This window comes from Heterodontus francisci, chromosome 3 (assembly GCF_036365525.1).
Source record: "Heterodontus francisci isolate sHetFra1 chromosome 3, sHetFra1.hap1, whole genome shotgun sequence".
In the NCBI taxonomy this organism is placed as follows: Eukaryota; Metazoa; Chordata; class Chondrichthyes; order Heterodontiformes; family Heterodontidae; genus Heterodontus; species Heterodontus francisci.
Genome location: NC_090373.1, coordinates 25,359,633 through 25,377,600, shown reverse-complemented (window position 1 = coordinate 25,377,600; position 17,968 = coordinate 25,359,633).

The following is a 17,968-nucleotide window of genomic DNA, read 5'->3' as shown; positions in this document are numbered from 1 at the left end:
TGACACTCTGTTACACTCTCTGAAACTCTCTGACACTCTCTGACACTCTCTGACACACTCAGAAAATCTCAGAGCCCTCTGACCGTCTCTGACACTCTCTGAAACTCACAGATGCTTTCTGAAACTCTCTGACACTATCTGACACTTTCTGAAACTGTCTGACACTCTCTGACAGTCTCTGACACTTTCTGAATGTCTCTGAAACTCTCTGGAACACTGTGACACTCTGTGACACTCTCTGAAACTCTCTGAAACTCCCTGACACTCTCTGACTCTCTCTGAAACTTTCAGACACTCTCTGACACTCTCTGAAGATCGCTGAAACTCTCTGGAAATCTCTAACACTCTCTGACACTCTGTGAAACTCTCAGAAACTCTCCGAAACTCTCAGACACTCTCCGACACACTCAGAAACTCTCAGAAACTCTCTGGCACTCTCTGTCACTCTCAGAAATTCTCTGAAACTCTCTGACACTCTCTGACACTCTCTGACACTCTCTGTCACTCTCTGAAACTCTTTGACACTCTCTGAATCTCTCAGACACTTTCAGACACTCTCTGACACTCTCTGAAGATTGCTGAAACTCTCTGAAAATCTCTAACACTCTCTGACACTCTGTGAAACTCTCAGAAACTCTCCGAAACTCTCAGACACTCTCCGACACACTCAGAAACTCTCAGAAACTCTCTGGCACTCTCTGTAGCTCTCAGAAAGTCTCTGAAACCCTCTGACACTCTCTGATACTCTCTGACACCCTATGAAAATCTCTGACACTCTGTGACACTCTGTGACACTCTCTGACACTCTCTGACGCTCTCGGACAATCTCGGACACTCTCGGACACTCTCGGACACTCTCAGACACTCTCTGAAATTTTCTGACACTCTCTGACTCTCTCTGAAGCTCTCTGAAGCTCTCTGAAGCTCTCTGACACTCTCTGACACTCTCAGACACTCTCTGACACTCTCTGAAACAATCTGACACTCTCTGAAACTCTCTGACATTCTCTGACACTCTCTGACACTCTCTGAAACTCTCTGACACTGTCTGACACTAACAGACACTCTCTGAAACTCTCTGACACACTCCGACACTCTGTGACACTCTCTGACACTCTCTGACACTCTCGGACACTCTGTGACACTCTCTGACACTCTCTGAAACTCTCTGAAACTCTGTGACTCTCTCTGAAACACTCTGAAACTCTCTGACACTCTGAAACATTCTGACACTCTCTGACACTCTCTGAAGCTCTCCGAAGCTCTCTGAAACTCTCGGCAACTCTCTGACACTCTCGGACACTCTCTGACACTCTCTGGCACTCTCTGTAACTCTCAGAACGTCTCTAAAACCCTCTGACACTCTCTGACACTCTCTGACACCATCTGAAAATCTCTGACACTCTGTGACACTCTCTGACACTCTCTGACACTCTCTGACGCTCTCGGACAATCTCGGACACTCTCGGGCACTCTCGGACACTCTCTGAAGCTCTCTGAAGCTCTCTGAAACTCGCTGCAACACTCTGACACTCTCTGACACTCTCTGTAACTCTCAGAAAGTCTCTGAAACCCTCTGACACTCTCTGACACTCTCTGACACTCTCTGAAAATCTCAGACACTCTCTGACACTCTCTGACACTCTATGAAACTCTCTGACACTGTCTGACACTAACAGACACTCTCTGACACTCTCTGACACTCTCTGACAGTCTCTGACACTTTCTGAATGTCTCTGAAACTCTCTGGAACTCTGTGACACTCTGTGACACTCTCTGAAACTCTCTGAAACTCCCAGAAAATCTCTGACTCTCTCTGAAACTTTCAGACACTCTCTGACACTCTCTGAAGATCGCTGAAACTCTCTGAAAATCTCTAACAGTCTCTGACACTCTGTGACACTCTCAGAAAGTCTCTAAAACCCTCTGACACTCTCTGAGACTCTCTGACACCATCTGAAAATCTCTGACACTCTGTGAAACTCTCGGACACTCTCGGACACTCTCGGACACTCTCAGACACTCTCTGAAGCTCTCTGAAACAATCTGACACTCTTTGAAACTCTCTGAAACTCTCTGACATTCCCTGACACTCTCTGAAACTCTCCGACACTCACAGACACTCACAGACACTTGCTGACACTCTCTGACACTCTCTGACACTCTCTGACACTCTGTGACACTCTCTGAAACTCTCTGACACTCCCTGACACTCTCTGACACTTGCTGACACTCTCTGACACTCTCTGACACTCCCTGACACTCTCTGACACTCTGTGACACTCTCTGACACTCTCTGACACTCTCTGAAACAATCTGACACTCTCTGAAACTCTCTGACATTCTCTGAAACTCTCTGACACTCTCTGAAACTCTCTGACACTGTCTGACACTAACAGACACTCTCTGACACTCTCTGACACACTCCGACACTCTGTGACACTCTGTGACACTCTCTGACACTCTCGGACACTCTGTGACACTCTCTGACACTCTCTGAAACTCTCTGAAACTCTGTGACACTCTCTGAAACACTCTGAAACTCTCTGACACTCTGAAACATTCTGACACTCTCTGACACTCTCTGAAGCTCTCCGAAGCTCTCTGAAACTCTCGGCAACTCTCTGACACTCTCGGACACTCTCTGACACTCTCTGACACTCTCTGTAACTCTCAGAACGTCTCTAAAACCCTCTGACACTCTCTGACACTCTCTGACACCATCTGAAAATCTCTGACACTCTGTGACACTCTCTGACACTCTCTGACGCTCTCGGACAATCTCGGACACTCTCGGGCACTCTCGGACACTCTCTGAAGCTCTCTGAAGCTCTCTGAAACTCGCTGCAACACTCTGACACTCTCTGACACTCTCTGTAACTCTCAGAAAGTCTCTGAAACCCTCTGACACTCTCTGACACTCTCTGAAAATCTCAGACACTCTCTGACACTCTCTGACACTCTATGAAACTCTCTGACACTCTCTGACACTCTCTGACACTCTCTGACAGTCTCTGACACTTTCTGAATGTCTCTGAAACTCTCTGGAACTCTGTGACACTCTGTGACACTCTCTGAAACTCTCTGAAACTCCCAGAAAATCTCTGACTCTCTCTGAAACTTTCAGACACTCTCTGACACTCTCTGAAGATCGCTGAAACTCTCTGAAAATCTCTAACAGTCTCTGACACTCTGTGACACTCTCAGAAAGTCTCTAAAACCCTCTGACACTCTCTGAAACTCTCTGACACCATCTGAAAATCTCTGACACTCTGTGAAACTCTCGGACACTCTCGGACACTCTCGGACACTCTCAGACACTCTCTGAAGCTCTCTGAAACAATCTGACACTCTCTGAAACTCTCTGAAACTCTCTGACATTCCCTGACACTCTCTGAAACTCTCCGACACTCACAGACACTCACAGACACTTGCTGACACTCTCTGACACTCTCTGACACTCTGTGACACTCTCTGAAACTCTCTGACACTCTCTGACACTCTCTGACACTTGCTGACACTCTCTGACACTCTCTGACACTCCCTGACACTCTCTGACACTCTGTGACACTCTCTGAAACTCTCTGACACTCTCTGACACTCTCTGACACACTCAGAAAATCTCAGAGCCCTCTGACAGTCTCTGACACTCTCTGAAACTCACAGATGCTTTCTGAAACTCTCTGACACTGTCTGACACTTTCTGAAACTGTCTGACACTCTCTGACAGTCTCTGACACTTTCTGAATGTCTCTGAAACTCTCTGACACTCTCCGACACTCTGTGACACTCTGTGACACTCTGTGACACTCTCTGACACTCTCTGAAACTCTCGGAAACTCTGTGACACTCTCTGAAACACTCTGAAACTCTCTGACACTCTGAAACATTCTGACACTCTCTGACACTCTCTGAAGCTCTCTGAAGCTCTCTGAAAATCTCTGCAACTCTCTGACACTCTCTGAAACTCTCTGACACTCTCTGTAACTCTCAGAAAGTCTCTAAAACCCTCTGACACTCTCTGACACTCTCTGACACCATCTGAAAATCTCTGACACTCTGTGACACTCTCTGACACTCTCTGACACTCTCTGAAGCTCTCGGACAATCTCGGACACTCTCGGACACTCTCGGACACTCTCTGAAGCTCTCTGAAACTCGCTGAAACTCTCTGACACTCTCTGACACTCTCTGACACTCTCTGTAACTCTCAGAAAGTCTCTGAAACCCTCTGACACTCTCTGACACTCTCTGACACTCACTGACACTCTCTGAAAACCTCAGACACTCTCTGACACTCTCTGTCACTCTCTGAAACTCTTTGACACTCTCTGAAACTCTCAGACACTCTCTGACACTCTCAGACACTCTCTGACACTCTCTGAAACAATCTGACACTCTCTGAAACTCTCTGACATTCTCTGACACTCTCTGACACTCTCTGAAACTCTCTGACACTGTCTGACACTAACAGACACTCTCTGACACTCTCTGACACACTCCGACACTCTGTGACACTCTCTGACACTCTCTGACACTCTCGGACACTCTGTGACACTCTCTGACACTCTCTGAAACTCTCTGAAACTCTGTGACACTCTCTGAAACACTCTGAAACTCTCAGACACTCTGAAACATTCTGACACTCTCTGACACTCTCTGAAGCTCTCCGAAGCTCTCTGAAACTCTCTGCAACTCTCTGACACTCTCGGACACTCTCTGACACTCTCTGTAACTCTCAGAACGTCTCTAAAACCCTCTGACAATCTCTGACACTCTCTGACACCATCTGAAAATCTCTGACACTCTGTGACACTCTCTGACACTCTCTGACACTCTCTGACGCTCTCGGACAATCTCGGACACTCTCGGGCACTCTCGGACACTCTCTGAAGCTCTCTGAAGCTCTCTGAAACTCGCTGCAACTCTCTGACACTCTCTGACCTTCTCTGACACTCTCTGTAACTCTCAGAAAGTCTCTGAAACCCTCTGACACTCTCTGACACTCTCTGACACTCTCTGACACTCTCTGAAAATCTCAGACACTCTCTGACACTCTCTGACACTCTATGAAACTCTCTGACACTGTCTGACACTAACAGACACTCTCTGACACTCTCTGACATTCTCTGACAGTCTCTGACACTTTCTGAATGTCTCTGAAACTCTCTGGAACTCTGTGACACTCTGTGACACTCTCTGAAACTCTCTGAAACTCCCAGAAAATCTCTGACTCTCTCTGAAACTTTCAGATACTCTCTGACACTCTCTGAAGATCGCTGAAACTCTCTGAAAATCTCTAACAGTCTCTGACACTCTGTGAAACTCTCAGAAAGTCTCTAAAACCCTCTGACACTCTCTGACACTCTCTGACACCATCTGAAAATCTCTGACACTCTGTGACACTCTCTGACACTCTCTGGCACTCTCTGACGCTCTCGGACAATCTCGGACACTCTCGGCCACTCTCGGACACTCTCAGACACTCTCTGAAGCTCTCTGAAACAATCTGACACTCTCTGAAACTCTCTGAAACTCTCTGACATTCCCTGACACTCTCTGAAACTCTCTGACACTCACAGACACTCACAGACACTTGCTGACACTCTCTGACACTCTCTGACACTCTCTGACACTCTGTGACACTCTCTGAAACTCTCTGACACTCTCTGACACTCTCTGACACTTGCTGACACTCTCTGACACTCTCTGACACTCTCTGACACTCTGTGACACTCTCTGAAACTCTCTGACACTCTCTGACACTCTCTGACACACTCAGAAAATCTCAGAGCCCTCTGACAGTCTCTGACACTCTCTGAAACTCACAGATGCTTTCTGAAACTCTCTGACACTGTCTGACACTTTCTGAAACTGTCTGACACTCTCTGACAGTCTCTGACACTTTCTGAATGTCTCTAAAACTCTCTGACACTCTCCGACACTCTGTGACACTCTGTGACACTCTCTGAAACACTCTGAAACTCTCTGACACTCTGAAACATTCTGACACTCTCTGACACTCTCTGAAGCTCTCTGAAGCTCTCTGAAACTCTCTGCAACTCTCTGACACTCTCTGACACTCTCTGACACTCTCTGAAGCTCTCTGAAGCTCTCTGAAACTCTCTGAAACTCTCTGACACTCTCTGTAACTCTCAGAAAGTCTCTAAAACCCTCTGACACTCTCTGACACTCTCTGACACCATCTGAAAATCTCTGACACTCTGTGACACTCTCTGACACTCTCTGACGCTCTCGGACAATCTCGGACACTCTTGGACACTCTCGGACACTCTCTGAAGCTCTCTGAAGCTCTCTGAAACTCGCTGCAACTCTCTGACACTCTCTGACACTCTCTGACACTCTCTGTAACTCTCAGAAAGTCTCTGAAACCCTCTGACACTCTCTGACACTCTCTGACACTCTCTGAAAACCTCAGACACTCTCTGACACTCTCTGACACTCTATGAAACTCTCTGACACTGTCTGACACTCTCTGACACTCTCTGACAGTCTCTGACACTTTCTGAATGTCTCTGAAACTCTCTGGAACTCTCTGACACTGTCTGACACTCTCTGACACTCTCTGACAGTCTCTGACACTTTCTGAATGTCTCTGAAACTCTCTGGAACTCTGTGACACTCTGTGACACTCTCTGACTCTCTCTGAAACTTTCAGACACTCTCTGACACTCTCTGAAGATCGCTGAAACTCTCTGAAAATCTCTAACACTCTCTGACACTCTGTGAAACTCTCAGAAACTCTCCGAAACTCTCAGACACTCTCCGACACACTCAGAAACTCTCAGACACTCTCAGACACTCTCTGACACTCTCTGACATTCTCTGAAACAATCTGACACTCTCTGAAACTCTCTGAAACTCTCTGACACTCTCTGACACTCTCTGACACTCTCTGAAACTCTCTGACACTGTCTGACACTAACATACACTCTCTGACACTCTCCGGCACTCTGTGACACTCTGTGACACTCTCTGACACTCTCTGACACTCTCGGAAACTCTGTGACACTCTGTGACACTCTCTGACACTCTCTGAAACTCTCTGAAACTCTGTGACACTCTCTGAAACACTCTGAAACTCTCTGACACTCTGAAACATTCTGACACTTTCTGACATTCTCTGAAGCTCTCTGAAGCTCTCTGAAACTCTCTGCAACTCTCTGACACTCTCTGACACTCTCTGACACTCTCTGACACTCTCTGTAGCTCTCAGAAAGTCTCTGAATCCCTCTGAAACTCTCTGACACTCTCTGACACTCTCTGACGCTCTCGGACACTCTCGGACACTCTCGGACACTCTCTGAAACTCTGTGACACTCTCTGAAACACTCTGAAACTCCCTGAAACTCTCTGACACTCTCTGAAATTTTCTGACACTCTCTGACTCTCTCTGAAGCTCTCTGAAGCTCTCTGAAGCTCTCTGACACTCTCTGACAATCTCAGACACTCTCTGACACTATCTGAAACTCTCTGACACTCTCTGACACTCTCTGACACTCTGTGACACTCTGTGACACTCTGTGACAATCAGTGAAACTCTCAGACACTCTCTGACACTCTCTGACACTCTCTGAATCTCTCTGACACTCTCTGACACTATCTGACACTCTTGGCCACTCTCGGACAATCTCTGACATTCTCTGACACTCTCTGACACTGTCTGTCAATCACAGACACTCTCTGACACTCTCTGACACTTTCTGAAACTCTCTGAAACAATCTGACACTCTCTGAAATTCTCTGACACTATCTGACACTATCTGACACTCTCTGACACTCTCTGACACTCTCTGAAACTATCAGACACTCTCAGACACCCTCTGACACTCTCTGAAACTCTCTGACACTCACAGACTCTCGCAGACACTCTCTGACACTCTCTGACACTCTCTGACACTCTCAGACACTCTCTGACACTCTCTGACACTATCTGAAACTCTCTGACACTCTCTGACACTCTCTGAAACTCCCTGACACTCTCTGACGCTCTCTGAAGCTCTCTGAAGCTCTCTGACACTCTCTGACACTCTCTGACACTCTCTGAAACTCTCTGACATTCTCTGACACTCTCTGAAACTCTCTGAAAATCTCTGACACACTCTGACACTCTCTGACACTCTCTGACACTCTCTGAAACTCTCTGACAATCTCTGACACTCTCTGACACTCTCTGAAACTCTCAGACACTCTCAGACACTCTCTGACACTCTCTGACACTCTCTGAAACAATCTGACACTCTCTGAAACTCTCTGAAACTCTCTGACACTCTCTGACACTCTCTGACACTCTCTGACACTCTATGACACTCTATGAAACTCTCTGACACTGTCTGACACTCTCTGAAACTTTCTGACACTCCCTGACTCTCTCTGATGCTCTCTGAAGCTCTCAGACACTCTCTGACAGTCTCTGACACTCTCTGACACTCTCTGACACTCTCTGAAACTCTCTGACACTCTCTGACACTCTCTGAAACTCTCTGAAAATCTCTGACAATCTCTGACAATCTCTGACACTCTCTGGCACTTTCTGACACTCTCTGACACTCTCTGACACTCTCTGAAACTCTCTGACACTCTCTGACACTCTATGAAACTCTCTGACACTCTCTGACACTCTCTGAAACTTTCTGACACTCTCTGACGCTCTCTGAAGCTCTCTGAAGCTCTCTGACACTCTCTGACACTCTCTGACACTCTCTGACACTCTCTGAACCTCTCTGACACTCTCTGACACTCTCTGAAACTCTCTGAAAATCTCTGACAATCTCTGACACTCTCTGACACTCTCTGACACTCTCTGACACTCTCTGAAACTCTCTGACAATCTCTGACACTCTCTGACACTCTCTGAAACTCTCAGACACTCTCAGACACTCTCTGACACTCTCTGACACTCTCTGAAACAATCTGACACTCTCTGAAACTCTCTGAAACTCTCTGACACTCTCTGACACTTTCTGACACTCTCTGACACTCTATGAAACTCTCTGACACTGTCTGACACTAACAGACACTCTCTGACACTCTCTGACACTCTCTGAGACTCTCTGACACACTCAGAAAATCTCAGAGCCCTCTGACAGTCTCTGACACACTCTGAAACTCACAGATACTTTCTGAAACTCTCTGACACTATCTGACACTTACTGAAACTGTCTGACACTCTCTGACTGTCTCTGACACTTTCTGAATGTCTCTGAAACTCTCTGAAACTCTGTGACACTCTCTGAAACTCTCTGAAACTCTCTGACACTCTGAAACATTCTGACACTCTCTGACACTCTCTGAAGCTCTCTGAAGCTCTCTGACACTCACAGACACTCACAGACACTCACAGAAACTCACAGACACTCTCTGACAGTCTCTGACACTCTCTGACACTCTCAGACACTCTCTGGCACTCTCTGACACTATCTGAAACTCTCTCACACTCTCTGACACTCTCTGACACTCTCTGACACTCTGTGACACTCTCTGACACTATCTGAAACTCTCTGACACTCTCTGACACTCTCTGACACTCTCTGACGCTATCTGAAACTCTCTGACACTCTCTGACACTCTCTGACACTCGCTGACACTCTGTGACACTCTGTGACACTCTCTGAAACTCTCTGACACTCTCTGACACTCTCTGACACACTCAGAAAATCTCAGAGCCCTCTGACAGTCTCTGACACTCTCTGAAACTCACAGACACTTTCTGAAACTGTCTGACACTCTCTGACAGTCTCTGACACTTTCTGAATGTCTCTGAAACTCTCTGGAACTCTGTGACACTCTGTGACACTCTCTGAAACTCTCTTAAAATCCCTGACACTCTCTGACTCTCTCTGAAACTTTCATACACTCTCTGACAGTCTCTGAAGATCGCTGAAACTCTCTGAAAATCTCTAACACTCTCTGACACTCTGTGAAACTCTCAGAAACTCTCCGACACTCTCAGACACTCTCCGACACACTCAGAAACTCTCAGCAACTCTCTGGCACTCTCTGTCACTCTCAGATATTCTCTGAAACTCTCTGACACTCTCTGACACTCTCTGTCACTCTCTGAAACTCTTTGACACTCTCTGAAACTCTCAGACACTCTCAGACACTCTCAGACACTCTCTGACACTCTCTGACACTCTCTGACACCATCTGAAAATCTCTGACACTCTGTGACACTCTCTGACACTCTCTGACACTCTCTGACACACTCAGAAAATCTCAGAGCCCTCTGACAGTCTCTGACACTCTCTGAAACTCACAGATGCTTTCTGAAACTCTCTGACACTGTCTGACACTTTCTGAAACTGTCTGACACTCTCTGACAGTCTCTGACACTTTCTGAATGTCTCTGAAACTCTCTGACACTCTCCGACACTCTGTGACACTCTGTGACACTCTCTGAAACACTCTGAAACTCTCTGACACTCTGAAACATTCTGACACTCTCTGACACTCTCTGAAGCTCTCTGAAGCTCTCTGAAACTCTCTGCAACTCTCTGACACTCTCTGACACTCTCTGACACTCTCTGTAACTCTCAGAAAGTCTCTAAAACCCTCTGACACTCTCTGACACTCTCTGACACCATCTGAAAATCTCTGACACTCTGTGACACTCTCTGACACTCTCTGACACTCTCTGACGCTCTCGGACAATCTCGGACACTCTTGGACACTCTCGGACACTCTCTGAAGCTCTCTGAAGCTCTCTGAAACTCGCTGCAACTCTCTGACACTCTCTGACACTCTCTGACACTCTCTGTAACTCTCAGAAAGTCTCTGAAACCCTCTGACACTCTCTGACACTCTCTGACACTCTCTGACACTCTCTGAAAACCTCAGACACTCTCTGACACTCTCTGACACTCTATGAAACTCTCTGACACTGTCTGACACTCTCTGACACTCTCTGACACTCTCTGACAGTCTCTGACACTTTCTGAATGTCTCTGAAACTCTCTGGAACTCTCTGACACTGTCTGACACTCTCTGACAATCTCTGACAGTCTCTGACACTTTCTGAATGTCTCTGAAATTCTCTGGAACACTGTGACACTCTGTGACACTCTCTGACTCTCTCTGAAACTTTCAGACACTCTCTGACACTCTCTGAAGATCGCTGAAACTCTCTGAAAATCTCTAACACTCTCTGACACTCTGTGAAACTCTCAGAAACTCTCCGAAACTCTCAGACACTCTCCGACACACTCAGAAACTCTCAGACACTCTCAGACACTCTCTGACACTCTCTGACATTCTCTGAAACAATCTGACACTCTCTGAAACTCTCTGAAACTCTCTGACACTCTCTGACACTCTCTGACACTCTCTGACACTGTCTGACACTAACATACACTCTCTGACACTCTCCGGCACTCTGTGACACTCTGTGACACTCTCTGACACTCTCTGACACTCTCGGAAACTCTGTGACACTCTGTGACACTCTCTGACACTCTCTGAAACTCTCTGAAACTCTGTGACACTCTCTGAAACACTCTGAAACTCTCTGACACTCTGAAACATTCTGACACTCTCTGACATTCTCTGAAGCTCTCTGAAGCTCTCTGAAACTCTCTGCAACTCTCTGACACTCTCTGACACTCTCTGACACTCTCTGACACTCTCTGTAGCTCTCAGAAAGTCTCTGAAACCCTCTGACACTCTCTGACACTCTCTGACACTCTCTGACGCTCTCGGACACTCTCGATCACTCTCGGACACTCTCTGAAACTCTGTGACACTCTCTGAAACACTCTGAAACTCCCTGAAACTCTCTGACACTCTCTGAAATTTTCTGACACTCTCTGACTCTCTCTGAAGCTCTCTGAAGCTCTCTGAAGCTCTCTGACACTCTCTGACACTCTCAGACACTCTCTGACACTATCTGAAACTCTCTGACACTCTCTGACACTCTCTGACACTCTGTGACACTCTGTGACACTCTGTGACACTCAGTGAAACTCTCAGACACTCTCTGACACTCTCTGACACTCTCTGAATCTCTCTGACACTCTCTGACACTATCTGACACTCTTGGCCACTCTCGGACAATCTCTGACATTCTCTGACACTCTCTGACACTGTCTGTCAATCACAGACACTCTCTGACACTCTCTGACACTTTCTGAAACTCTCTGAAACAATCTGACACTCTCTGAAATTCTCTGACACTATCTGACACTATCTGACACTCTCTGACACTCTCTGACACTCTCTGAAACTATCAGACACTCTCAGACACTCTCTGACACTCTCTGAAACTCTCTGACACTCACAGACTCTCGCAGACACTCTCTGACACTCTCTGACACTCTCTGACACTCTCAGACACTCTCTGACACTCTCTGACACTATCTGAAACTCTCTGACACTCTCTGACACTCTCTGAAACTCCCTGACACTCTCTGACGCTCTCTGAAGCTCTCTGAAGCTCTCTGACACTCTCTGACACTCTCTGACACTCTCTGACATTCTCTGACACTCTCTGAAACTCTCTGAAAATCTCTGACACACTCTGACACTCTCTGACACTCTCTGACACTCTCTGAAACTCTCTGACAATCTCTGACACTCTCTGACACTCTCTGAAACTCTCAGACACTCTCAGACACTCTCAGACACTCTCTGACACTCTCTGACACTCTCTGAAACAATCTGACACTCTCTGAAACTCTCTGAAACTCTCTGACACTCTCTGACACTCTCTGACACTCTATGACACTCTATGAAACTCTCTGACACTGTCTGACACTCTCTGAAACTTTCTGACACTCCCTGACTCTCTCTGATGCTCTCTGAAGCTCTCAGACACTCTCTGACAGTCTCTGACACTCTCTGACACTCTCTGACACTCTCTGAAACTCTCTGACACTCTCTGACACTCTCTGAAACTCTCTGAAAATCTCTGACAATCTCTGACAATCTCTGACACTCTCTGGCACTTTCTGACACTCTCTGACACTCTCTGACACTCTCTGAAACTCTCTGACACTCTCTGACACTCTATGAAACTCTCTGACACTCTCTGACACTCTCTGAAACTTTCTGACACTCTCTGACGCTCTCTGAAGCTCTCTGAAGCTCTCTGACACTCTCTGACACTCTCTGACACTCTCTGACACTCTCTGAACCTCTCTGACACTCTCTGACACTCTCTGAAACTCTCTGAAAATCTCTGACAATCTCTGACACTCTCTGACACTCTCTGACACTCTCTGACACTCTCTGAAACTCTCTGACAATCTCTGACACTCTCTGACACTCTCTGAAACTCTCAGACACTCTCTGACACTCTCTGACACTCTCTGAAACAATCTGACACTCTCTGAAACTCTCTGAAACTCTCTGACACTCTCTGACACTTTCTGACACTCTCTGACACTCTATGAAACTCTCTGACACTGTCTGACACTAACAGACACTCTCTGACACTCTCTGACACTCTCTGAGACTCTCTGACACACTCAGAAAATCTCAGAGCCCTCTGACAGTCTCTGACACTCTCTGAAACTCACAGATACTTTCTGAAACTCTCTGACACTATCTGACACTTACTGAAACTGTCTGACACTCTCTGACTGTCTCTGACACTTTCTGAATGTCTCTGAAACTCTCTGAAACTCTGTGACACTCTCTGAAACTCTCTGAAACTCTCTGACACTCTGAAACATTCTGACACTCTCTGACACTCTCTGAAGCTCTCTGAAGCTCTCTGACACTCACAGACACTCACAGACACTCACAGAAACTCACAGACACTCTCTGACAGTCTCTGACACTCTCTGACACTCTCAGACACTCTCTGGCACTCTCTGACACTATCTGAAACTCTCTCACACTCTCTGACACTCTCTGACACTCTCTGACACTCTGTGACACTCTCTGACACTATCTGAAACTCTCTGACACTCTCTGACACTCTCTGACACTCTCTGACGCTATCTGAAACTCTCTGACACTCTCTGACACTCTCTGACACTCGCTGACACTCTGTGACACTCTGTGACACTCTCTGAAACTCTCTGACACTCTCTGACACTCTCTGACACACTCAGAAAATCTCAGAGCCCTCTGACAGTCTCTGAAACTCTCTGAAACTCACAGACACTTTCTGAAACTGTCTGACACTCTCTGACAGTCTCTGACACTTTCTGAATGTCTCTGAAACTCTCTGGAACTCTGTGACACTCTGTGACACTCTCTGAAACTCTCTTAAAATCCCTGACACTCTCTGACTCTCTCTGAAACTTTCATACACTCTCTGACAGTCTCTGAAGATCGCTGAAACTCTCTGAAAATCTCTAACACTCTCTGACACTCTGTGAAACTCTCAGAAACTCTCCGACACTCTCAGACACTCTCCGACACACTCAGAAACTCTCAGCAACTCTCTGGCACTCTCTGTCACTCTCAGAAATTCTCTGAAACTCTCTGACACTCTCTGACACTCTCTGTCACTCTCTGAAACTCTTTGACACTCTCTGAAACTCTCAGACACTCTCAGACACTCTCTGACACTCTCTGACACTCTCTGAAACAATCTGACACTCTCTGAAACTCTCTGAAACTCTCTGACACTCTCTGACACTCTCTGAAACTCTCTGACACTGTCTGACACTAACAGACAGTCTCTGACACTCTCTGACACTCTCTGACACTCACCGACACTCTGTGACACTCTGTGACACTCTGTGAAACTCTCTGACACTCTCTGACACTCTCGGTCACTCTGCGAAACTCTGTGACACTCTGTGACACTCTCTGACAATCTCTGAAACTCTCTGACACTGTCTGTCACTCCCTGACACTCTCTGACACTCTCGGACACTCTCGGAGACTCTCGGACAGTCTCGGACAATCTCGGACACTCTCTGACACTCTCTGACACTCTCTGACACTCACAGACACTCTCAGACACTCTCAGACACTCTCTGACACTCTCTGACACTCTCTGACACTCTCCGACACTCTGTAACACTCTGTGACACTCTCTGACACTCTCGGGCACTCTGTGACACTCTGTGACACTCTCTGACACTCTCTGAAACTCTCTGACACTGTCTGTCATTCCCTGACACTCTCTGACACTCTCGGATACTCTCGGACACTCTCGGACAGTCTCGGACAATCTCGGACACTCTCTGACACTCTCTGTCACTTTCTGTCACTCTCGGACAGTCTCGGACACTCTCTGACACTCTCTGACACTCTCTGACACTGTCTGTCACTCACAGACACTCTCAGACACTCTCTGACACTCTCTGACACTATCTGAAACTCTCTGACACTCTCTGACACTCTGTGACACTCTGTGACACTCTCTGACACTATCTGAAACTCTCTGAAACTCTCTGACACTCTCTGACACTCTCTGACACTCGCTGAAACTCTCTGACACTCTCTGACACTCTGTGATGCTCTCTGAACCTCTCTGACACTATCTGACACTTTCTGAAACTGTCTGACACTCTCTGACAGTCTCTGACACTTTCTGAATTTCTCTGAAACTCTCTGGAACTCTGTGACACTCTGTGACACTCTCTGAAACTCTCTGAAACTCCCTGACACTCTCTGACTCTCTCTGAAACCTTCAGACACTCTCTGACACTCTCTGAAGATCGCTGAAACTCTCTGACACTCTGTGAAACTCTCAGAAACTCTCCGACACTCTCAGACACTCTCCGTCACACTCAGAAACTCTTAGAAACTCTCTGGCACTTTCTGTCACTCACAGAAATTCTCTGAAACTCTCTGACACTCTCTGACACGCTCTGACACTCTCTGAACTCTCTGACACTCTCTGAAACTCTCTGAAACTCTCTGGCACTCTCTGTCACTCACAGAAATTCTCTGAAACTCTCTGACACTCTCTGACACTCTCTGAAACTCTCTGACACTAACAGACACTCTCTGAGACTCTCTGACACACTCAGAAAATCTCAGAGCCCTCTGACAGTCTCTGAGACTCTCTGAAACTCTCTGACACTCTCTGACACTGTCTGTCACTCACAGACACTCTCAGACACTCTCTGACACTCTCTGACACTATCTGAAACTCTCTGACACTCTCTGACACTCTGTGACACTCTGTGACACTCTCTGACACTATCTGAAACTCTCTGAAACTCTCTGACACTCTGTGACACTCTGTGACACTCTCTGACACTCTCAGAAAGTCTCTGAAACTCTCTGACACTCTCTGACACTCTCTGACAAAATCGGACAATTTCGGACACTCTCGGACACTCTCGGACACTCTCGGACACTCTCTGACACTCTCTGACACTCTCTGACACTCTCTGAAACAATCTGACACTCTCTGAAACTCTCTGAAACTCCCTGACACTCTCTGACACTCTCTGAAACTCTCTGACACTAACAGACACTCTCTGAGACTCTCTGACACACTCAGAAAATCTCAGAGCCCTCTGACAGTCTCTGAGACAATCTGAAACTCACAGATACTTTCTGAAACTCTCTGACACTATCTGACACTTACTGAAACTGTCTGACACTCTCTGACAGTCTCTGACACTTTCTGAAGGTCTCTGAAACTCTCTGGAAGTCTGTGACACTCTCTGAAACACTCTGAAACTCTCTGACACTCTGAAACATTCTCAAACTCTCTGAAGCTCTCTGAAGCTCTCTGAAACTCTTTGCAACTCTCTGACAGTCTCTGACACTCTCTGACACTCTCTGACAGTCTCTGAAACTCTCTGACACTCTCCGACACTCTCCGACACCCTCTGACACTCTGTGACACTCTCCGACACTCTCTGACACTCTCTGACACTCTGTGACACTCTGTGACACTCTCTGACACTCTCAGAAAGTCTCTGAAACTCTCTGACAATCTCTGACACTCTCTGACAAAATCGGACAATTTCGGACACTCTCGGACACTCTCTGACACTCTCTGACACTCTCTGACACTCAGTGACACTCTCTGACACTCTCTGACACTCTCTGAAACTCTCTGACACTGTCTGTCACTCTCTGACACTCTCTGACACTCTCTGAAACTCTCTTACACTCTCTGAAACTCTCTGAAACTCTCTGACAATCTCTGACAATCTCTGACACTCTCTGACACTCTCTGAAACTCTCTGAAACTCTCTGACGATCTCTGACACAATCTGAAACTCTCTGACACTCTCAGACACTCTCAGACACTCTCTGACACTCTCTGACACTCTCTGAAAAAATCTGACACTCTCTGAAACTCTCTGAAACTCTCTGACACTCTCTGACACTCTCGGACACTCTGTGACATTCTGTGACACTCTGTGACACTCTCTGACACTCTCTGAAACTCTCTGACACTGTCTGTCATTCCCTGACACTCTCTGACACTCTCGGACACTCTCGGACACTCTCGGACAGTCTCGGACAATCTCTGACACTCTCTGACACTCTCTGACACTGTCTGTCACTCACAGACACTCTCAGACACTCTCAGACACTCTCTGACACTCTCTGACACTATCTGAAACTCTCTGACACTCTCTGACACTCTCTGACACTCTGTGACACTCTGTGACACTATCTGAAACTCTCTGAAACTCTCTGACACTCTCTGACACTCTCTGACACTCTGACACTATCTGAAACTCTCTGACACTCTCTGACACTCTCTGACACTCGCTGACACTCTCTGACACTCTCTGACACTCTCTGACACTCACAGACACTCTCAGACACTCTCAGACACTCTCTGACACTCTCTGACACTCTCTGACACTCTTCGACACTCTGTAACACTCTGTGACACTCTCTGACACTCTCGGGCACTCTGTGACACTCTGTGACACTCTCTGACACTCTCTGAAACTCTCTGACACTGTCTGTCATTCCCTGACACTCTCTGACACTCTCGGATACTCTCGGACACTCTCGGACAGTCTCGGACAATCTCGGACACTCTCTGACACTCTCTGTCACTTTCTGT